We start from the raw sequence: 24,717 nt of genomic DNA, 5'->3' as shown, positions 1-24,717 counted from the left end.
ACGGGCTGACCAAATTTGGACAATAGGGGTTTGGAAAAACCTTGCCTGGTCTGATGAGTCTTGATTTCTGCTGTGACATTCAGATGGTAGGGTCAGAATTTGGCGTAAACAACATGAAAGCATGGATCCATCCTGCCTTGTATCAGCAGTTCAGGCTGGTGGTGGTGTAATGGTGTGGGGGATATTTTCTTGGCACACTTTGGGCTCATTAGTACCAATTGAGCATTGTTCAAACACCACAGCCTCCCTGAGTATCGTTGCTGACTGTGTCCATTCCTTTATGATCACAGTGTACCCATCTTCTGATGGATACTTTCAGCAGAATAATGTTCCATGTCACAAAGCTCAGATAATCTCAAACTGGTTTCCTGAACAGGACAACGAGTTCACTGTGCTCCAATGGCCTCCACAGTCACCAGATCTCAATCCAATAGAGCACCTTTGAGTTGTAGTGGAACGGGAGATTTGCATCATGGATGTGCAGCCAACAAATCTGCAGCAACTGTGTGATGCTGTCATGTCAATATGGACCAAAATCTCTGAGGAATGTTTCCAGCACCTTGTTGAATCTATGCCACCAAGAATGAAGGCAGTTCTGAAGGCAAAAGAGTGTCCAACCTGGCACTAGCAAGGTGTACCTAATAAAGAGGCTAGTGAGTGTACATCACAGTCATATTCTGTCCTTGTCTTCACTAAAGATATGTGATTAGATGAGTGAATAAATGATGAAAAGGAAACATATCACAGACCCTTCTACAGCCAGACTTCCTTACTTTTTTTGACATCTTTTTGTCAGGTAAAAAGTCCAAACTGCATAGCACTGTGTGTCTCCTTCAGTTTGAGGCATTATTTCAGTGGCACAGTGAGGACAACGTGATAAGAGGCAGAGGAAAGGAGAGCTGCATGCTATAAAGTTGAAGCTTTGATGTTTTCTTGCATTGAGAATGGCAGTGTCATAGAAAATGTGATCACAGCTTTCTTTTTTTTTTGGCTCCACTTTACTTGAGTGGTGTGCCTCTGTAGCAGCACCTTGCTTACCATTTAGAAGAGAACCGTTTGTACAGTAGCAGGAGGTCTTCTATCATGTGGGTCCAATCTGAGCCTCTGTGGACCTTTTGGCTTGTACTGAGTGCCTCGTCTGCTCCTCATGCACTTACATTTTGAGTGTCAGTGGGAGTAAACATGACCTCAAAAATCTTTTTTATGTATAGCCTGAAAAATAGAGCTTGCCAGGCTCTCCAATGTAGTACATGTAAAACAGTCTCTGACAGTAAAATATAGCCTCATATAAATGACTTTGGCCAGATTTTTACGTTGAGGCTAGGGAATGTCTTATCATGCAGAAACAGGAGTGTAGATTAGAAGTAAATTATCGGGGTAGATTTGGGTCATAAATGGGCCATTGAAATCCTTCTTTAAGATTTATGAGAGTATTCCATCAGCTAAAGGAGCTTTTTTATTTCCCATGAAACATGTCCACAATCCTGAGGCAATTGCAAATGTAATGGGTACCTGCTATCATGCTGCGTATTACACAGTATTGGTTTCTGTCTCACTGGTATTAAGAATTTCCTTTTCCTTTTTTTTTTGTAGAGATGACCTTCTTTATACCTTGAAACCTTATTTTATTTAAAGAGTCATGGAGAGTCAGAAAGGGTGGTATTCTAGAGAGATTAAAGAATAAATAATGCAGAAATAAGTTGGTTTTGAGAAGGCAGTGGGCATACTTGTTGCTTTTGGGATGTAGTGTGAGAATCCATTCATCATGGCTTTAGATGATGGCCCATGACAGATCTGTGCAATGTTTATCCAGACACTTTGAAGAAGCTGCCTTGCCCCTCCAGATATGCTGTGCTTGGTCAGCTGTTTGCTGTTTTTCAGAACCAGACTTCTCTATCAGAGCTTAATAAAGAGGAAAAACTACTCTGACACTAATGATGAGTCTTGTACCCAAGTCAGTGATGCACTATCAGTGTTTTCCCTAGGCTGAATGCCCTGGTGGGGTGGGGGTGGGGGCGCAGATGAGCCACAAGGGGAAATCACAACATTCAACACCAAAAGGCCACTAGCTGCTTTTCCTTTACTCATGGCTTAACAAATTACATGTATTATTTATACTTTGTCTTAAGTTTCTGCATCTCCTGACAGAGTAACACAGTTGAATTTCAGCCTGCGTGCTCATGTTTTGTCAGCCCAATGATGTTGAAACAGAGCAATTAATATTGCCGTAGCTTGAGCAACAAGTTTTTATTTATTAGATTTTATTGCAAGCAACTTAATGAGTTGCCATCAACTCGAAGTAAATAACCCTCACTTTATCTGTATCTTCTCTCCTGTGCTCTACTTCACGTGTGCGGATGAGCAAAGCATTGCCCTCTATCAAGCTCAGAGATGGGAGGAACTAAGGTGATCATAAGCCTAGAGTGCACATAGGCTAGGCCACCCCTCTAAGGCAATGGCAGAGGAAACACTGACTTATTTAAAATGACACTCTCATACAGACTGCTGAAATGGAAGTTAAGATCTCTGTGGGTTGTTGCAGAAATTGCTGGTTCTATATTTGAATATTTGAAAATCCACGTTTAAAATTGTGCTGTTAAATATTTTCCTGATCAACTTATGTAAACAGGTTTTCCCTTAAATTAATATACAGGATTTTGTAACTTAAACTTTCAGATATTACTGCTCTACTTCCTGCCAGTAATATTTGGCAAAGGAACGATCTCATGTCAGAATGTGTCAGGATGTGGTTAGCCTAGCATAGCATAAAGACTGGAACCAGGGGGAAATGGCTTGCTAGGCTCTCTACAAAATTAAAAAAATGTTCTGACTATTTACACAACCCGTACATGAACATTTGTCACTAGGGTGACTCAAATGTTTGAAACTTTTTATGACAAACAGCAGCTCTAGATCTAGTTGATGGACACGGTCGGTGAGCAAAGGTTTTGGTGTCTGCACTGGGGTTGATGGCTGTCAGTCAATAACCACTGTGTCAGATATTGTGTTTTAAAGGCCCCCCACCAACACTGGGCACAGGTTTGCTGTGGTGCTAATGGTATTCTTTGGAAGCTTAAAAGGTAACAATTCAATATTTATCTCTGATCAATATCTGCTGACATCTATGGGCTGACTGCTTTTTTGTTGTTTTTTTTTATTTACTGGTAACTTACACTTTTTCTTCCTCTCTCTCGGTCTCTGTTGATCTATATCTGTAAAACACACTCACACACACCTTGGAGAGCACCACAGCACTACACTCAGTCCTGTTTGTTACTGTCTTTGTCTTGGTTTTCTGACCTGACAACTGTGCAGTGCCATGCTGTGATGCATAAAGTTGGCATTTTGTGGGTCAGATCCAATCTCATCGTCCAGCAGGATGAGTCAGAGTGGACATTATCATATGCCAATTTGGTAGACATTGCTCAATTTGAAAGCACAGTGATACCAAATCTAGCAACATCAATGTGACAACAAAACTCTGGGAAGCTTCGCACAAGCACTTTTGATTGCCAAGAAATGCTTCCCCTTGGTTCTTTGATTTAATGCTTCACAAACATAATGAAGCTAAACTAAGTTCTATAACATAAGAATATAAAAAAAACAAACAAACAAACAAAAAAATCATTGAAAGTCATTGGGCTCTAGTTTCCGGCGCAGCGCAGGGTGGTGCAGGGTGGCGAACCCCGTGCAGAGCTAGTTCCAAGCAGCGCAACCTGAGGCGCGCTCAGTTTGGTAGTTTGGCAGACCAAGGTGCGCTAAGATGGGTGTGGCAGCGCAGCAGGGGGAGGTGCCGACAGATCCAGCTTGGCGCAGTGACAGTTTCGTGCCAAAAGGCTTCGCCGAAAGTGCGCTAAAAGCTTGTCAGCTGAAACCAGGTCTACTGTCAGCGCAGGCGGAGTGCAGCCGGTGTAAGCCGAAGTTTGGCTAACCGGCGGACAGTGCGCACACGTCACCAAAACCTCACAGGCAAGTTTCCAGAATATCAGGCACATTAACAATGCAATAAATACCCAAAAAACACTATTCAATGCAACTATCTGCAATCAGCACATAAATGTATCTCTATATCGACTGTCCCGTCACATCTGATGTCAGATCAAAGGGGTTTGGCACCGTTTGGCACGTTTGGCACGCGTAATGGAAACCCAACCTGATTTGATTAACACAGCTGCAAACTAATGAGTTCACATCCCTCTCAGCCAACCACAAACAGCCACAGCATCAGATAGGAAGTATATATTCAGCATCTGTCATCTTAGAAAAGCCAAAAGAAAAGAAACAGAGTGAGACTGCGAGAGAGAAAGAGAGAGCGCGCGCGCACGAGAGAAACGCAGCATTGATTTACAATTGTGGTGACCTCCTCCCAGGCTACCTTTGCATCATCAGCCTGTGGAGGTCTGCTCGCAGTTCCATATATTCGGACACTGCGAGCTTGGACCTCCCGGACCAAAACATCAGTTTCCTCCTGGGAGAAGTTTGGCCGTCTGACGCTGCTGCTCTCTTCTGCCATGGCGAATTGAGTAAACTCTCATTACACCTTCGTGCGGCGCATTTAAGGGCGAGGAGAGGGGCTCATTTGATTGGTGTAATGTGTGTAAAACCCACTCCACGCCTTCTCTCCTCCCTCTTTCCGACTTGCGCAGGTAGGAGGGACGGAGGTGGGATAGAGGAGTAGCTGCGCCAGACGCACGGTGTGCCAAACTTGCAAAATCCGCCTGGCCACACCCAGTTGGCGAAGCACAGGTGCGCTGCGCCTCCGCCTCGCCCGGTCTGCGAAACTAGAGCCCATTGAATCATGGCCGAGATAGTAGTAACTTGGTGGACACATTGTGAAATTGTCAGGAAATAGTTAACTTGTGTAATGTAATTGCTAAGTTAGATTAAGGTTTGATATTACAGTTAAGACTCTAGTTATTAGGCTGGGGATGCTCTGGAAGTGGAAGTAGCACATCTTAGCAACACAGCAATTCAAAGTGCTGTACATAAAACACCAAAAGCATCAAGACAAGGTACAAAAGAAACACATCATTAAAGGACATTTTTAAAGCATTTTATTTTAAAGCATTTCATTAAAGAACTAGGGAACAGAAAATAAAAAGTTAAATTCCCTAATACAGGCATAAAATACAAGAATAAAAGTTACAGCGCAGTTAAAAGCAATAAAACATATTTGAATATAAAAGTTACAGTGCAGCATAAAAAAATGAATAAATATTTGATTTAATAACAGGCAGGCACAAACAGACAAGTCTTTAACCTTGATTTAAAAGAAGTGAGAGTTGATGCAGACATGCACCATTTGTAGAGGCAAGACAAATACACTTGAGTTGTAATGTATGTGTGTTTTGCATTCAAAAAGATTTGTGTAGTTACTTTTTTATTATTAGGTTATCAAGTAGCTTTGTCACAGATTGTAAACTTAATGACCACTATCATGATGAACTGAAAGATGTTATCAGATCGCAGCTCAGAGGGCCATGAATTTTAGTGTCTCTTTCACTGTCTGATCCAACTCAGACTGTTTTTAACCACAGTGCACAACTTTCAGTAAAGTTATTCTGATATACATCACAACTGTGGAAAATAAAAGAATATACTGCATAGATCTAACTATGCATATTAGATAAAAGAATAGATGATACTCTTAAGTTATGACAGATAACGGATGAATAAAGCTTGTTATGGGGGATTTTTCTTTGGCTAATGGAAGTAGGGTTGCACCACTTTTGCTCGCTCGATAACCACCACAAAGTACTTAAAACAAGCGAGTCTACCATCAGTTCTTACACAGACATCCCAAAGGGGTAAACACATCAGAGTCAGAACAGCCTGAAACATATTTATACACACCATTCAAAAGATATTTTTATACCTCCTGATCCTTCCCATCTGGAGAACTATCTGAAGGATTCACTAAAGTGCTGCTATCTTTGAAATGTTCAAACTTTCACACATCCTGAAGAGATGTATCATTTACCCAAGAATATCAGGGAGCTGCAGTCAGGCTGAGGCAAAGGTGTGATATTGCCACAGATCTGTGTTTAGACTAACATACCACCTACTGTATCTGCAAACAGCATCCACATGTGTCATCACTTTGTGTTTCCCCCATGAAATATCACACGTACATCTCAAGCATTTTGTTTGGACTTTTAAAATCTCAATGGGACCAGTGTCAACCTCTTAAGACAGCATGAAATATGCTTTACTTGGGGCATACTGTCAGGAAAGGCAAATCAGTCCCAGTGACAACTATAAATACTGTTAAACCTCCCATATGGTGCCCTGCTGCTGCCCTTATAAAACCATAAATGGACCCCCTTCTAGTTACTGTTTAACAGCTGGATACCATTAGTTAGGACAATCAGCTAGCTACCTTTTACTGTCATACCTAACAACATTAGGTGTAACATTCAGTGCAAGGAAACAGGGCCTTGACGGGCATCTTTGCCTGAGGCACCCCAGCATCCGTAGGGGCGCCACTGGGCACTGTCACTGTGAATTATGCAGTCGAAACCACTGCAAACTGCCAATTTGGTTTCACTAAAATTGTGTTTGTCTGCTTTTCTCTATTCCCTCAAGAGGCTTATCAACGTTCTCCCTTTTTTCCCTCCAAACATCTGTTTTTTGAGTGTTCACAATGTGCAGATGTTTTTGTCCTTAACCTGCATAACAGGAATTTTTATAGTATTAATGATAATAATAATGATAATAGAAGGACTGTTTCTCAAACACATTTTAAAAGTGGATTATTCAAGTAGAGAAAGCAGTATTCTAAAACCAAGATGTTTGGTACAATTCATTTACCACCCAACAGCTTGTAGGATAGAGGCAACATGGAATGCATTCACACTGAATCATATCTCACACAGAGAAGCATAAATTATCGAGAGCCATATAATTTTCCATGACTTTTGCTGCTCCCCATTGAGACTCTCTGACATTATTATAGCTTCAAACCATGTAGTGCAGAACAGAACCATTCCTCCTCTTCCTGGCATAGGTGTGGTATAACATGACTCATAAAATTTCATAAATAGCTTCTTAATATAGTATTTTCTTTCAGTCAAGCTTTGATTAAAAGGAATTTTAAAATGTGCTGAGAATAGACTTATATGTGTGTATGTGATTGTGACTGTGCATAAACGTAAGCATGCATCTGCGCACATGTCCATGCCTGCATTAAGTCAACATACACATTGTGTAAGACAAAATTTGGACCCTTTTCTGTGGCTGTCCATCCACCTGACATTGTTTCTTAAGTAAAATCTATGTTTGACAAAACCTGGAGGGATGAAGCATCTTTGAACTTCCATCGTTTCAAAGATAAGCTAATGGGATTAAAAGAGGCGCCTTGAGAAAAGGTCAGAATTTGTTATTCAGATATTGTTCAGTTCTCTGTTGGCCTTTAGAATATTACACCAATTATCCTTAAGGGTTAGACACAAAATAACTGAAAAGTGTAATTAGCATAAAATACACATTTCTCCTAAGTGGTTGCGCCTACAAATTACTATTTGCTTTTATGAAGTGAACAAGCTGTCATCGCTGGCATCCAAGGTTGGTAAAAAAATAGTTGAATGGTGCAGTGCTCTCTAAACCTACATGACCTTGTGAGAGAAGAGGACCCACTATACTGAGACCAAAACAAATGGTCACACAATAGACACTTGTGGTTAGTCCTGTTATGATAGAGTTCTTGTATAAATGTCCAAAGTACAGCTGCTTTTAACACTAAAGCGTGCTGATCTTTGAATTACTGAAGTAAGTTGTATACACACAGGCTTTTAACGAAATCTGATATGTCTGATCTGCAGATTTTCTCAGCTGTAACTATTTGCTGTTAATTCTGTGAGGTGGCCAAATTCCAAATTAAAACCTTTTGTGAAATGCAGAAAGACTGTGTGTGTGTGTGTGTGTGTGTGTGTGTGTGTCATACAGACTTGGCCAAAGAAGATTTCCCAGGGAAGCAAACATCACAAAGTATTGATATTTGAAAAGTTAGAAAAACATGTTTTGAATGGATCTGTTAGCCTCTAAGCGTCTTCTGATGTTTGACTGATGCTGTCATATCACTGCCTCATAGCTCCACACAAACACACAGTCTTATGGCCAGCAAGCACAGACAGACTGCAGAAGTCTTGCACCATCTTAAATGCCTCCAAGTTTCTGTTGATTTAGGTGAAATGTGGGAGGATTTGAAGAAAAGATTATGTGAAATCAGAAGACCTTGATATACCAAGGGAAAACACTGCGGTGTTCTGTGACTACAAAAACATGTTTGTATTCCTCCTTGTAGGAAATTTCTCTAACGAATGCCAAGAAAAACCTGGACACTGCTGAAATATTCCCAAAGCATGTGGTTAGATTTACAGTGAGAAAATATTTAACTGTTTGTATTGTTGTACCTGAGGTCACTAACACTGTGGTAGTGCAATGACATTTTTTTTTCCGAATGTAAGTACTGTAAGTACTGCAGTCTGTTATTATTACAAAACAGGAACTGCAACTTTGTAAATATAGTTTCTTTCTGTGGAGATGATTTCTAAAGGCTTTTCAGAGAGGTAATGTTTCTGGCCTCCTGATGAATGCAAGTCCAACATTAACTCTCTTTAAGCTCTGTTTTGGTCTTCACCAACTCCTGAGAATAATTTGTCTCTTAAGCTGCTTAGTGCTGCACTATGTCAATGTATCCTCAGACTACAATTTGTATGATATCTAATAAATTAACGCCCTACAAATAGCGTCATCATGTTATGTACTTAACATAAAGTTTCATACTTGAAACGTACATAACGTAAAGTTATGTACTAAACATGCGGTAACATAAGTTAGGTTTAGGCAAGTACAGTTATGTACTTTATGTTTATGGAAAAAATGATGCAGACTAACCTTAAAATAACTCAAAGTTCACTTGGTTAAACATGGGACTGTGTCACTGGTCTCCTGGAGGAAAGTCTATGCGGGGTTTCGCTAACTGCTTCCTTCTTTACCAGTGGCGGCTCCTGCCAAATTTCTCAGGGGGGGCAATTGTTGTGATGATGGCTGAGGTGACCCGTTCAATGGGTAAATTTGAATTAATTTAGCTCTACAATGACTGAACAATCCACTGTGGTCATCAACGGACTAATTGTCATCAGTTTGCCCACACAAATACCTTTGAATGTGAACAGAAACCTGTTTTACCATTAATCAAATAAAATTGAGTAAGGTATTCACTGAGTCATTGTCAGTCTTAATCAGAAAACATTTTATTATAGCTAAGTGGAAATTCATTTTGTGTTCTGATTAAAGAAATAAATGCAGGCATACCCTACAACTTAATACAATGCACATGACATAGTATCACTGCTCTTTGACCTGACCTGAACGTTTTTTGTTGTTGTTTTTCAGTTTCAGTTATATATTGGGGGGGCATTTTGGGCATTGGGGGGGAACGTGTCCCCCTCAATGTATATGGTGACTACGGCCCTGTCAGCATGCATTAGGCTGCAGTAGTCTGGGTGCACAAAGGTGAAGTGGCTGGTCTTGTCATACAAAGTTTGATGGAGTGTCAACTGGACAATATGGAGATATTTGCATCTTGAAAGCCGGACTACAAATGTGGGAGGGACAGGGAGAAACACACACAAGCCTAAGACGTGGTAAGATACGATATTCCTCACTATGGGAAGTGACTGATAACAAGATCTGTATAATGGATTGTGAAGAAATTCGTCAGGTTTTTATTTTGTAGACAATTGGTCTGTATTTATAGCGTGATGGGATGGCAGCACAATGATTTGCGAGTAATCCATCCAAGAGTAATGTGTGTGCAAAGCTGTATGAAAGCTTTGTTATACTTAATTTTAGTGTAATTTTATCGGGGGGGGGGTGGGGGGGTTTCGCTGTGAAAACACTGGACTACCGACGAGTGCTTGGTCTTGTTGGAAAGCTGCAGTTATGCTGTTTCACGTGATATGCGTGGCTTCTTGCTATGACGCACGGTCGCGGAGAAAATCCATAGAGAAGAACAGGTGTGAATTTGGGTGCACTATGCGTCGTTCATTCCTTTTTAACCTATATGGTTAAAAAACCTCTTGGATCAGCTGGAAACATTAGCCATGTTGATCTTGAATGTGACCGCTGTGCAGTGGCGCTGCCTCATGTGATGTCAGAATAATCGGAAATATGAGTTTCCGACTGTAAAGCAATATTTCAGTGGAAATGGTTGACGGCGCATTTTTTAAACATTTTAAGTGATAAAATACAACACATCTTCTTTGTAATGTCCATGTTGTCTCCACATTACGACTTAAACGCTCATGAACACACAATGAAGTAAGAACGACTTCCCGACATGGGAAATCGGACCATCCGAGGCGCACGTGAATGGTATTTGGTGGTTTACGTATGACGAAAACACGTTGGGGCAAGCCCTCCCGGAACCCACAGAGATTGCATTGGAGTGCCTGCATTTAGAAAAAAACCCCCAGCATTTTACATGGAAGAGTGAATCGGGGCGATTTCCAGCCAGGCTGATATCGCCCCAAAGGGCCGGAACGCGACTTCACGCTGCGTCCGATTGGATATTCAGAGGCAGGTCGAGCTGTTTCAAGTGAAAATTATCAGAATAGTTAATATATTGTGTGTATATATGACAATAATGATAATGATAATCATACATTTATTATCATCTTTTCTTTTATGGCTCAAGGAGGGGCGGCGCCCTATTGCCCTCTATTGGCCAGCCGCCCCTGTTCTTTACGCCTGTCAGCATGTTGGTCACATGATAGCAGCCTTCTCAATTTTGTGGGTTATAAACAAATTCATGGCTCATGATAACGTGGGTTTCATACTAATTCTGGTGCATTACTTTTTGTAGGTATATAAAGAAACAGTGCATGAGAGCAGCCTGACTGTGTTCATCAGCTAGCTGCTAACTTTTTCTGTGTGCTGTGCTGTGAAGCTGGACAGGTCATCTTATCTTACTATATAATGACGAAAACTGTCTGTGTGTGTGTCTGTTCCACATTTTTCTCCTCACTGACTTGGTCAATCCATGTGAAATTTGGCACAGTGGTAGAGGGTCATGGGAGGATGCGAATGAAGCAATTTTACATCAATTGGCCAAAGGGGGGCCGCTATAGCAACCGATTGAAATTGCAAACTTTGAATGGGCATATCCCATGCCCCGTATGTTGTAGAGACATGAAACTTTGCACAGAGATGCCTCTCCTCATGACAAACAAATTTGCCTCAAGAACCCATAACTTCTGGTTATGTAGATTTTCCGCCATTTTGAATTTTTTGAAAACCACTTAAAATTGATCTCTTCCTAGGAAGTTTGACCGATCTGCATGAAACTCGGTGAACATAATCTAGGGACCAATATCTAAAGTTCCCTCTTGGCAAAAGTTGGAAAACTTACTAAAACTGAGCTTCTATAAGGCAATGAATATTGCGGAGGGTGTGGCTCATCACATAAAGGTGTATAACATCTCAAGGGTTTCACCGATCACTACGCAACTTTGTAGGCATATGACCACACATAATCTGAGGGGACCCCTCCATTATTGACCCCATCAAACAAAATGGGGGCGCTAGAGAGCTAATTTCTTATCTAGGCCTAACCGCCACATGGATTTTTACTAAACTTGGTAGATATGTAGAACAGGACGCCTCAAGGTGACTGATTGCTGTGGCTCCCCCTGTGGCCCAATGTTTTGGGTTTTTTTTTTTTTTTTTAAATTTTTGGTATGACTAAGTCATGGTATGGTATACTGTACACAATCACGGAAACTGTCAGTGTGTCATTCTGTCAGTCAGTCATTCTGTCTGTCCCACGTTTTTCTACTCACTGACGTGGTCAATCTATGTGAAACTGCACATAGGCATTGAGGATTGGCATAGGTAGAAGGTGACAAAGCTACCAATGGGTATGGACTAGTGTACATTGATTATCAGGGCTTGTTTGCTGATAGCAGCTGCCTGCTATGGTGCAAAACAAGGTTGATGAGGGCGGAGTTTACGTGAATGGAAAACGAAACATTTCGTTGAAAGACACTAAAACATTGATATTATTCATAATATTATTATATTACTGTTGCGTTTGTTTTTATGACTGTTGCAAAAAGACTAGTCAGTTTTTAAGTCATTCCATCATCCCAACCAATATGTAAAACAAAAAAAAAAAAAGAAAAAGGGGCACCTCAGTAGATTGTGTTACATTACGACTGTGTCCTTATTGCAGCAACCCTGGTTCAATTCCAGCCAAAGCCCATTGCTGCATGTCATTCCCTCTCACTAATGTGCCTTTACTGTCTGTCACTATTTTAAAACATTCTCGCTTCAACCTCTTCTCATATTGACATTTGGTCATGGACTTTCCAGGTCCAGATATGATGTGCTAGGTACCCTGGGTGCATTGGTTGTTGACATTCTGGGATGTCATCAGGAAATGTACAGTTTACATACAGTCTCTTTCAAAATAAATGCACCGGGTACAGCACCGTGAATAACATTTTTCTTTTTTTTTCATACAGCAACAAACGCATGTGGTTGTGTTTAGCCAACACACACATGTGGTAAGGTTGAGGAAAAAGACCAGGATTTGGCTTCGCCTACAGTCTTCTTGCCCACCCTACACAGATTTCTGCCACCTTAACATTCATTGTTGTCCCACCACGTTTTCCCCTGACACCGGTGGGCTTTGTTTAACTATAACGGGAATTGGCCACATATAATGCCAACATGAAAAGACAGCTTTTTCCGTCGGTGTCTGATGCTGGAAGTCATTGACCAAGCGCCGGATTTCAATGACTTCGGAGTGAGACCAGGTTGTTATAAAGTTGAAATGCCAAAAAATACCTATCCATTTACATCTCCTTATGTGGGGCCAGGTCCCAGGGGCAGCAGGCCAAGCAAAGCACCCTAGACGTCCCTCTCCCAAAAGAGATGCTTTCCAGCTCCTCCTGGGGGACCCCAAGGCGTTCCCAGGCCAGATGATATATCTAATCCCTCCAGCGTGTTCTGGGTCTACCCCGGGCACTCCCACCAGTAGGACATGCCAGGAGTAGCTCTAATGGGAGGCACCTAGGGGGCATCCTAATCAGATGTTTAAACCACCTCAACTGACCCCCCTTTGATGTGAAGGAGCAGCAGCTCTACTCTGAGCTCCCCCTTCCAAAAAAAGAAAGGAAAGAAAGAAAAGTAAAGGGGAGAAAGGATGAGACAACTTAGGGTTAATTTATAGTTGACATTAATCTTCCAGAAAATACTGCACAGCTGGTACATCTGGCCCAGGTTTCACATCTGCATGGCTAATGATACAGAATAGATCATTGCAGAACCAAGATGAGTACCTATATTTCAGAGTTTACAAATGTAGTGCTGCTGGGTCATTTTGTGTTTGGTGTCACTCTGGAGGAAAATTAGTCTTTTCACGATTCTTGCTGCAGAGAGACGAAAGGTGAATTACAAAAACAATCGAATGAAAACAAACAAAAGTTAATTTATTCATAATGGTAGTACAGCAAAACAGTAGACATAACATGACCTTTGGAGCTGTCTAGAGCAAGTGTGAAGCTCAGCAGTGACAAGAGGAGCATTAGCAGCAGAGACCTTCCTGCCTTCACCCTGTACCTCATGATATTGCATTGCTTGTCTCTTTTAATTAGCCTCCTAGTGTAGATTCAGCAAAAAAGGCCAGTTCATGACCTATTGAGTTTTCTTGTTGTACAGTTCGGAGGCAAATTGATCTCAGTGTGACGTGTTCCTTTTTTTAAATGGATGTTAATGCATTTTGCCTACTAACAACTAACTGCTTAAGACAGAGTTTACAATGAGAACACAGACTGAGATAAGAACACATACTGTAGTCTGTAGATTGCTCCCCAGGCGACATTATATTTTACTTGTGAACAGGAGCAGGCATGTAGGCTATAAAGAAGCCAGCTCCCTCCATCTCTCTCTAAAAAAAAAAATAAAGCCCACATTATTTATCGGCATCCTACTGTATATCCACACTGTATATTTACAGTAAAAAAAAAAAAAAAAAGACTTGCTGCCCAGTGATGTATACGTCTTCTGTCACTCTCATGCCACACTACATGCTACATATTCTCACTCCTAATTCGTCACGTCGCCACTTGTTCAGTGGACTTTTGACGTCCTTGGTGTCCTGGGTGTATCTGTTGTTGACTTTCTTGGACGCAGTGTCAATGTATGCCTGATGCATGCTTTGTGTCTTTTCAAAATACACCTCTGTTTTCACAGGAAATGTAGAGTTTCTGCTTGTTAGATACAGTCTTTTTCAAAATAAACTCAAAGTTGGTAAACTACGTTATTTTTTTGGTTTATTTCCTTGTGCAACAAAAGCGCATGGTTAGGTGTAGAAAGAAACATCATGGTTTGCCCCAACATTCATACAGGAAGTGAACACCAAGCTCCTGGGTGAAAGTCAAGTGTTTGTTGGACCCATCCACCACAGCTCAGGCCCACCCTATGGGGACTTTTCAGCTGTTTCAAACTGATGCAGCCCGGCAGCGTATCATACTGCGGAAAGATGGCTTTTGTCATCTGTGTCTGACGCTGAAATCACTGACCAAGTGATGATATTTGACAGATTTGGAATGAGAACGGGTTGAGGCATAATAAACATCTGTAACGAAGGATTCATGTCTTCATGAAGGTTGACTAAATTTAGTACTAGTTCTTTATTTACCCACTGATGTTAATTAAAAACCAAACAAATATCCAATGTGTGAGATGACCCCATCTCACAGGTTTGCAGTTATAGTATCTAGTCATATACCTAATCCTAAAAAAAAGCCTTTTGGCCACTAAATATTATTATTATATTATTAATATCCAGCTTGATTGAATATTCCGGTTGTTGAAGTAGCAAATGAGAGCCTAATGTCTTGTAGAAATGTTCTGTTGACTTTGACTTTGGATTTATATGCTTCCATGCCTGCAATAGTTGTGACAAGATTATTAGGCATTATGTTTTTTGGTTGTCTGTCTGTCTGTCTGTCTGTCCATTTGTTTGTTTGTTCTTTTGTCTTTTCGACCCACTCTCATGACTGCGATATCTCAAGAACACATTGAGGGAATTTGTTCAGATTTGGCACAAACGCCCACTTGAACTTAATGATAATCTGATTACATTACAGTGGTTAAAGGTCATGGTCACTGTGCCCTCGCTTCTGCCTCATTCTCATAAACATGATATCTCAAGGCTTTGAGGGAATATCCTCAAATTTGGCATGAACGTCCACTTGGCACAATCTCAGCTGCTTTTTGTGTAGGCATCCGGTACGTCAGAGAGACTACCAGCTGTGGTGGTTACCTTCCGTCAACACCTCACTAGACATCATGTGACTTTCTTGCATTAGGTCTGTCTGTGTATTTATAGTGTAAGAAGACACAGACTTAATCTGTTCCTTCCTACTTTCTGTTTGTGCTGTCTGTGGCAATCCTGCATAATTGGCATGAAATGGACAAACTTATTTAAAAATGCATGAATGGAATAATCAATAAATTATTTGCTGCAAAAATGATTTGTCATTGAAAATATTTCTTCAAATATTTTCATAATTGATTAATTCAGAATCAAGGTCACAGTTTTTAGTCACGCTAGCGCCATCAGCATTTTAACATTGGAGTTTTGTTGTGAAATAGCTCAACAACTATTCATGCTGCCCCTACGCTCCTCACTCAGGGTGAATCACAGTACCTTTTATTTCTTTTCACACCATCATGAGGTCAGAATTTCATTTTGTAATTCAATTCAAATCCAGTACCTTGTTTAATGAGCAGCTACCTACGAAACTAACAATATTCTCTGTGCTTTTTATTCAGTGTTAATTAGCAAGTGCTAACATGAAGAATTATAACTGTGGCCATAGTAAACACTGCATTTCGACTAAACATAAGCTGGTTAACATTGTCATTGTGAGCGTATCAGCATATTAACATGAGTGTTTCTTTTTAAAGCATCACATAAGTACAGCCTCACAGGCTGATCTTATAGTTTGATCTCATCCTCAATACAGCACTCTGTGTTTATGTTGCTTGTGATTGGCAGTTACTGACAAATCCTGCCTTTTATGTATGAATTTGAAATTCTAAGGTTGACAGAATGATTTGATAACAAGCTGTGTGGGACCACTTACCCAGGGATTACAGTGCTCGTTTTTTTGATGCTGTCTTGTTACAAAAATATGCAGCATGTGCTGACATTGATTCATGGAAGAGGACGGTGCTTCTAAAGTCTGGTTTCACAAAATTGGGCTAAAAAATTTAAAAATAAAAATAAAAATGAACTGCTAAATTTAGGCTTTTGGCTAATCAAAACGTTCTTTATTTAATTTTGCAGTGTAGCCAGGAATTTAAACTAATTTCATGTGTGCCATATTAGGATTCAAATTAAGGAAAAGTTGGATATAATTCATTTCATTTCAGTATTTTCTTGTGTTAATGTGATTGAGATTATTCGGTGAACAGTAGGAGTGGATGGAAATTATTGCTTTCTTCTTGGCTTTAGTCATCATATTTTTTTGGTGCAGTGAGTGGTGCAGGGACGATCACTAGCCACGCCAACTGAAAATACATTGCCGGTTTGCTACTTTGCATTACTGCTTAGATGGAACACAAATCATGTGGAGGCTGCAAATCTCAATGAAAATCCACTGAGATGCTTCTCATTGAGATGCATATTCCTGCTTCTCCACCCACTCCACACTCCCACAAACACACACACGCACATCCCAAGTGAGGAGTGAAATAATTGGACTCAACTTGTGTAAATGTGTAAACCAAAAGGACGGTAAACATTAGTGCTGAAGTAGTTGGTAGCAAGATGTAGGTGCTTTAAATCTTCTGTGTATTTTATTTCTCATATCGTCTTCCAACTATTTTTTTTCTCCTTGTACATTTTGTTGCACAACATGAAACACGGAAAAAAGTATGGTGCCGTAGCCTAGTTACTAAACAAAGTCTGAAAAGATGACTCATTGGTATTGTTTTCAACTGTTGACCTAGATGCATTTGAGTTGGTGTGTCTGATGTGCTTCTTTGCTGCTGTATTGAACATGCATTGTAGTAGAGGCAACCACACATTTAGATAATGTATGTACACAGACCAATTAGTGAAAAAGAAAAGGCTTGTAGATATCATCAGTCATAGCTTAAATTTTTCCACTTCATGTTTATAATGGAGCATTTTTTCCTTTACTTTTTTTACCCAGTTTTATTCACGTCTGTGTAGCATGAAGGGCCCCACTTTCCCGGAAGGTGTCTGGGCCAGCCACTTCCCTTACCCCACCACAGCTGTTAATACAAGACGCAAACATGAAATGATACAGGGCAGTGCAAAGAAAAATCCTAGAAAAATAAAGTGTGAACAGAACAGCCCAAATCCTGAGACCCTCCCTGTTTTAAATGCTCTCTCAGGCAGAAACCAAAAGTCTGCTGGCCAGCAAAAACACGCCACCACCCAAGGCCCTGACCAAGCAAAATCTCTAACCACATACCATTTAAAGAACAAGACATGCCTTCCACTGATTTGAATGACCTTTGTAAATTCTGACCCCTTTTTTTTTAACTCTTTTGATCTCTTTAAAAAAAAAAAAAGAGAAGAAGCTGTTATTTCCCAAACATAGGCTCTCCATAGCTACTTTCTCTCTGAGTTGCTACATGCCACACGCATACTTGTCAGCACCTTTTTGAAGTCCATGTGCAAAATACACAGCGCACTCGACACTTATGCATTCACATAATGCTAATGCAGACATGAATTCATCTGGGTCTAAAGAACGCTCATTATATTTGGATGAATGTCTCCATTGTTGTCAAACCAGCTAAACTCCGATATTTAAAATTCCACTTCAGCTCTTGACCACAGACAGCTGTGCATCTCCCACTTTTTTATGAAGACATTTGAGCCATTTGTATATTAGAGTTTATTAACCTTTTCATCCTTTTCACTGCTGGAAAGATGGCCTTTTCATAAAACTGCTATATGACTGGAGAAAACAGAGGAAAAGGGCTGTGGCATTGGCTGTTGCTTAAGAATTAGAAAACCTGCAACTCCCAGAATACACTGGGCCACACCAGACAACGTATCCTCACACAACAGTTCGAATGATATCCTACGAAAATGCACACACAACAGTTCATATGTTATCCTTCAAATTAGGACCACATGAATGATGTTATGACCTAATGTAAAGTTACGTAATAAATGAGAAGTTTCGGAGGTTAGGTTTAGACAAGTAAAGTAACCGTGGTTAGGTTTAGGAAAATAGACACAGTGAAGACCAGACGTCGCGCTAGACGTCGCCCGTCATTTTGACTGACAGGGTCATAAAAATCCGGTCATAATCTATTTTTACCGGTCATTTTAATTTTCCTTGAAGATATTCAAAGATATTTAGTTTTCATTCATTCGTTTTTAATAAATCCAACAAGCAAGTGTGCATTAATAAGGACATGAACGAAAAGATGAACAGACATCCACACACCCGTGCCATTCTGGACACACCAGACGCGGAACCGAAGTGTAGCGCCCAGCAGCGGCGGCAGTTTTCAAACGGCGCCCATGTTAACCTATCTGACTGTCCACACAGGCCGCTGAGCAGAGCGGAGCGCCTGCGGAGGCAGCGTTTCAGTTCGGCGTCTGGTCTATTTTTCACGCGAGCAGTAAAATACCGTGTTTAGAATTTAAAATAACACAACAGTGCATAACCGAACACATTTTTCAATACCCTAATCACTTCATTACAATTTTAATTTTGTGTCACCGAGCCTACAGACATAACTACATAAAGAAAATAGTCAGTAACAATATGCCCAGTGTTTATCCAACACGCTCAATACATGGACATGCAATGAAAAATTGTAATTAACTTATTACGTTATATAAAAAATGATTAAAATATGGCCTTACCCATGTTTAAAATGACCTGTTGAAGTGAAAAAACGAGTACTGACGGGAACAGACGAGTGGAGTTGATGTTTAACCGGCACGGAGAGCGCAGGAGAAATGCGCTGCCTGTGTGGACGGTCAAGCGCCTGCGAGTACACTCGCAGGACTTCTGCGGCACTACGCGTCCGGTGTGTCCAGGGCTCAACAACACTACATGAAGCAGATGAATGACTTTTTCTCTGCAGTGTGAAAACGGCAGTCACTGGCTGTGCACTCCGCACCATGTGGGCAGGGGTGGTAATTGCAACCAGTCAAAATGGCCGACGGCCTTCAGATTTTCCAGTCATTTTTGTAAAAAAACAGTCAATGACCGAGAATATCCGGTTAACACAACCCCTGGTGAGGACGTACCTAAAATGACTCGAAGTTCACTAAGAATTCACACAGTTTCCAACACCAGTCTCCTGAGGAAAGTCCTATGTTTCGTGACCCATTGACTACCCCAGCCTGCCTCTTAACTGGACTGATCAGGACCGCTTCCTTCTTTACTCCTGTCAGCGCATTGCTCACGTGATTGCAGCTTTCCAGAATATGTTGGGTATGCACAAATTACTGGCTCATCATTATGTGGGATATGTTTGAATTGTGGTGCCTTACTGGTCGTAGGAAAACATACAGTTAGGGTGTGAGAACAGCCTGCACCAGACCAATAAACGCTCTCGCTGGTGGGTGATGTAATGTGAGTTAAACACAAAAAGCGATATGGTGGCTGGCTGGTGACAAATGATCTCATGTTACAGTTAAACAGAAAGCTAAAATATGTTTCTGAAACATTTTAGGTAAAAATGGGTAACGTAGCAACAGAATCTTCATTCATATTTGATCAGCACTGCCTAGTTTTACCATTTGATCTGAGTTTCTTCAGCCTCTGTTTTTACAATACAGGAAACAGTATGGTGCCCGCTTCCTGTTTAAAAATTCTTGTATTATAGCCAAACAGTGCACTAAAATATGTTTCTGAAGACATTTTTGGCAAGATATAGACAATACAGTAACAGATTCTTGGCTCATATCTGACCAGTACTGCCTAGTTCCTTTTACCAGTTGATCAGAGTTTTGTCAGTCTTTTGACAATACAGGAAACAGTATAGCGACTTCCTGTCTACAGATTCTCGTATTACAGCCAAACAGTACACTGAAACAGCCCAAAAGACAGCAAAACAATCTGAATGAAACTCAAAATCACCTGCTACATCGCCTCATGTTGCCGTGTCCCACCCAAAAAGTTGAACCTGAACACACCGCAAAAACTTCAACTGACAGCCAGTCAGCATGAATGTTCTGTGCTTGCATGAAAGGAGATAACTCTCCACACCAGCAGACAGCAGTCATCTGTAGTTGTCATTAAAAAAGGAACACTGTCTTAATGCTAGTTAGCCAGTTAGCACATTAACAACACAATCTTATGTTGAAAATATGAGGCATATTTACAGTGAACGACAACACAAACCATCACGAACCATTTCTGCTAAAAAGCTCAATGGCTTAAGAAAAAAAATCTTGCCTTATGTAACAAATTTGATTTGGTCTCACTCCCTCTTGACTTAAGCTCTTTGTTTACTTTCCTCATTTTCTGTTTGTCTCCCCGTGCACTGAGGTGAACAGCCAATCAGAATGATTTAATTCACCAATGGGCTCTGCAGTCGCTGACGTAGATTTAACATGCTAAATTGGTGGAAAAAAAGCCAACTAGCTCCAGCTACCACCGACGAGGGCCAATAGTACTGAACACACTGCAGTGACGAGGGCCACAGGTGCTCACCAATGGCCCAACATTGGCTGACAGCCGACTGTCAGCTTAGTATGTGAGGGCCTTAGGAGATGAGCAGGGAGATCTGGGCACTGGTAAGATGGAGGGACGTTTACCATAATTAATTTACACATACTGCTCACGTCTTTATGATACAAAGCTGGTTGAAAGTTTGCGAACTATCCCTTTAATGCAATTTCACCTATATCCCTAATTTGTTCTTTTGTATTGTGTGTCTTAGTGGAAAACACTCATACACTCTTTAAAAATACACTTTAAAATAGTGGTCAGTAGCCCTTCCTTAAGTGGTTATACCTCATTGAGACACTCAAGAGGCTATGAAGGATGCAGTGTCAGACAGACAGCTTCCTGATTATACCCCAAGGAGACAAGATTTGCATGAGATTTCAGAAGGGGTAAAAAAAAAGAAAAAAAGAAAAAGAAAACTACTGCACAGCTCTTTGCTGTGCTATCAATAAGCAGAATAACTGGGCTTCACTTTCAGATGTTTGTTTCACAGGTGTTTGTCAGTTCTTTTACCGCCCTCTGCTCTTCACTTTGAAAGTTCCCAGACAGTTCAGCTCTATCTGATAAAAAGGACAATGGAGTGTCGCCTTCTGTCACAAGTGGTCGGGACACACAATTTTGAGCCTTGAATGTTTCTGGAGTGCGGTGAAAAGGGAAAGGGTATTATTAAATTGACATAATCTCACAGGGAGGCTTTCAAGGCTTTGTGTTGAAGAGGTATTGTGACTTTTACTTCATAATGTTTTGCCTGCACTGCTGTTTTGATTGATGCCAAGATGTTGACCTACGACTGTTGCCAGTGCACATCGTGTGATGATGAATCACGCACTACAACAAAAGGGTCAGGCTGCAACCTCTTGTATGTTGGTTTTTATAGGTCATCTCTGCTATGCCATGGTGCATCTCGGTGGAACAGTTCCCGTCAAAAGGGGTCTCTTTTTGTGCACATGCAAAACTCCCAAAGAATCCTTTTGGACAAACTGTGGGCGGAGGAAGTTGGGTTTGAATGTCAAGTATCATGTGTCTAGGCAAAAGCTTCTTGTTGAGTTTGCAAACCCCATCATCTCTCCTTGCTGCAGTCCTTAGTGTACCACCATCTGGCCCACAGCTGAAAACTATTAAGATCCTCTGGAACTTCCTCTCCACTATTCCTCCCCAGTTTGAAGGCAAGTAAGTAGCTTTTATCTCAGCTCTGTTGTTGTTTGCATGTTTCTCTCCGTAGATCTTTTTTTTTCTTCTTCTTCTTCTCCCTGGAAATAGTCGCGGTGCGATAAAATATGTCAGGGTGCTGCATTTGATCCACAGGAGTTTAAGTACCGGGCTGTGAGGGAGCAAGTCTGGCTTTTAGATTAGACACCAAGACACCACGGTTGATTCAACTGAGGAATTCTGGGACTAAATTCATAAACAGATTGGAGTTTGCGATGCCTTATGTGCTGCGCTCAGCCAGCAAGATTCCAGAGCTGGGGTGAGAGCAAAGTGAAGAAAACAAAGGATCTTTGTTGATTTTCTTTTCTGAGGCATTATGTTGGGACCACAGTGCATGCTCCGCTTCTATTCCATGTTAAAAGCCTGTTGCCTTTCTGGTGCATATGGGTCAGATTAGTGACTGGCTGAGAGGCATTTAGAAATGGGAGGTTAACTTTGCTTTCTTGCTTTCTTTTTTTTTTTTTTTAAATAAGTCTTTTTAACCATAGACTTTTGTCAAACTGCTGCATTTGGCTTCATTTTCATTTGGAACTTGTTGTTTGGGCTGGAGAGAGGACTCCACAGGGTCAAAGTAGGTCGCACTCATTTCCAGAAAAAGTCTTTCCCAAGCTAAATTCCAAATGTTTGAGTCACTGAGGGTTAAATTGTTAGACTGTGGACATGGCTTTTGCTGGGCTTTTTGGAGGATGATATTCCAAGTAAGTGAAGTGCTGGCTCCACTATTTAAGTAAAAGTTCAGAATAAACAATTTCAGATTACCAATAGTGTTATTCACCAAAATGGTATGTGCTTTTTTAAGACTTTTTTGTGGGGGGTTTTCTTGTTCCTGTATAGTCTCATGTTCAGACTGTGTTTCAGTGTCTCATTGGCTCTTAGCTGACTGCAACTGCATGATGTGGTTTTAATCACCATTTAATTGTGGTTTGTGTGCTCATTTACGTTTCTCATTTGGTGTAATAATGTTGGAGCATTCATTATAATGGAGCATACATGTGATGATCAGTCAGCTGGGTGTACTGTAAGGCAGGCATGGACTTTGTATGGACTGTTGAGAGACTGAGCACATTTCATGTGTGCAGTATGTGATTGTGTTCTAGCATGTGTGCTCATATGTACACACTCCTCTGGTGAGCAATTGAGCAGAGCTAACCTGGTGCTTCCACTGCAGCTGGCAAACATCGAAGAGGGAGACTGAGGAAGTTTGCAGCTCAGTGTCAAGTCTGTGTGTGTGTGTGTGTGTGTGTGTGTGTGTGTGTGTGTGTGCGCGTGTGTGTGCGTGTGCGTGCGTGTGTGTCTTAGGGTCGACAGCTATCCCAAAGGGTTGCTGTTGATTCACCAGACAGGAAGCTATTAAAACAGGCCGAACACTGCGGCTGCCAATCAAAATGAGTGACATCACAGTCAGGTGTCGAGGTGAGACATTGCATTACACCACAGTATGTCACAAACAAACAGAAAGGTAACCGGGCTTTGGCTGCAGCCAGATCTTGCTGCAGTGGTTGCCAAAACAAGGCTTTCTTTGCTTTAAGAACTTAAAGCTCTTAATGGTGACTTTTAGGGGTGTCCTAAGCCGATGCACAGGACCAGGATCGGGGCTAATTAATGCATTTTTTCAATGATTCAGTATTGGATACAAAAAGCGTGATTGATTTCCATCCTTTGTTTGGTGTGTCCTATTTTCCTCTGAGAATGCCAGCTGTCAAACATGCCTTATGCCCTTTTTTTAAGACACTGAGACAAAGCTCCAGTGGGAGGTTATTTTAATGTTTTAAGAGAAGGCCAGTTTTAGCTGCATTTCTCAGGTGCACCACACCTCCTGAGCACTGCAGTTGGTTAAAAATACTTTATTTAAATTCATGATGGAAATGCAGAGAGGCAGTCCAAATCCCCTCCATACTTCCTGCCACAAAAGATTCCCACTGATGCGTCTCTTTCTCTCTCCAGATTTTTAGAAAAAATGAAATGACTATACCTCTGTACAAAATACCAGAAACTCTTAAAGGGAGGCTGCATTTTCTTAATGCAGTGCTACATCACAGCAAAGGATATCTAACTTTCTTTGAAGATGAAGGAAACTAAAATCTAAAAATCTGGTTCAACACCAAGGTCATCACTGCCAAGGTTTTTAGTTAAGCAGTCCAGATACTGCAGAGTAGTTTGGTGCTGAGAGCTGCAGAATCCAGCCTCCCCGTCTTTGGTGAAATGTAAACAATAGCTGTGTTCTCGTACATGTGCCCATTGAATGTTAACAGCAGCATGTTGGACCTGTAAATAAGGAGCACAAGTTGTCTTTTTCAGCAGCAAAGATATTCTGTTTTGGAAGACTGTGGAATGTCCCAGTCCCCACCCTGAAGCTTGTTCCATTTAACTTCTCTCCAGCCCTTTCCAGGGCCTCTGTTGCAGTAAAATATCCCCTTACTGCGAGAACCCACATACATTGTATTTGTATCTGCAAGCTACATTTCCCTCAATTATGTGCCATATATCATTATGTGCCTTATTATGTAGAGTCTGCAGCGAAGGGCTTTTCGTTTTTCTTTTTAAGGAGACAGTTGCTTATCATTGCAGAGCCTGTTTAATTCAAATTCAAAAATAATTGGAGCTCTGTCATAGACATGTCTCTTTTTTAAGGATGGTTTGTTTGTTTGTTTGTCACCAGTTTCCCCCGGCAGTTCTATACAGCAAGATATGTGACTCAACAACTGACTCAATCATTTTATGGTGGCACCTCGCTGCCATTCAGTCAAAGCTAATGACC

At 41.0% G+C, this 24,717-nt stretch overlaps 1 protein-coding gene across 10 annotated transcripts in view; it reads left to right on the top strand.

The window, feature by feature from the left end:
• gulp1a (GULP PTB domain containing engulfment adaptor 1a) overlaps positions 1 to 24,717 on the top strand; it is a 125,210-nt gene that overhangs the window by 59,635 nt on the left and 40,858 nt on the right. Inside the window, exon 1 of one of the 10 annotated variants that reach the window (XM_033617578.2) lies at positions 21,769 to 21,916. The exons of 5 other annotated variants lie outside the window; for them this stretch is intronic. The gene's annotated coding sequence lies outside the window, so the exon portion shown is untranslated. Of the gene's footprint in view, positions 1 to 21,768; positions 21,921 to 21,990; positions 22,219 to 22,481; positions 22,531 to 23,285; positions 23,373 to 24,717 lie in introns of those variants that run through there. 4 more of the 10 variants (XM_033617579.2, XM_033617581.2, XM_033617582.2 and 1 more) reach the window with 4 other exon arrangements.

This window comes from Epinephelus lanceolatus, chromosome 14, assembly GCF_041903045.1.
Source record: "Epinephelus lanceolatus isolate andai-2023 chromosome 14, ASM4190304v1, whole genome shotgun sequence".
NCBI lineage: Eukaryota > Metazoa > Chordata > Actinopteri > Perciformes > Serranidae > Epinephelus > Epinephelus lanceolatus.
This window is presented reverse-complemented; position numbering and strand designations above follow the sequence as displayed.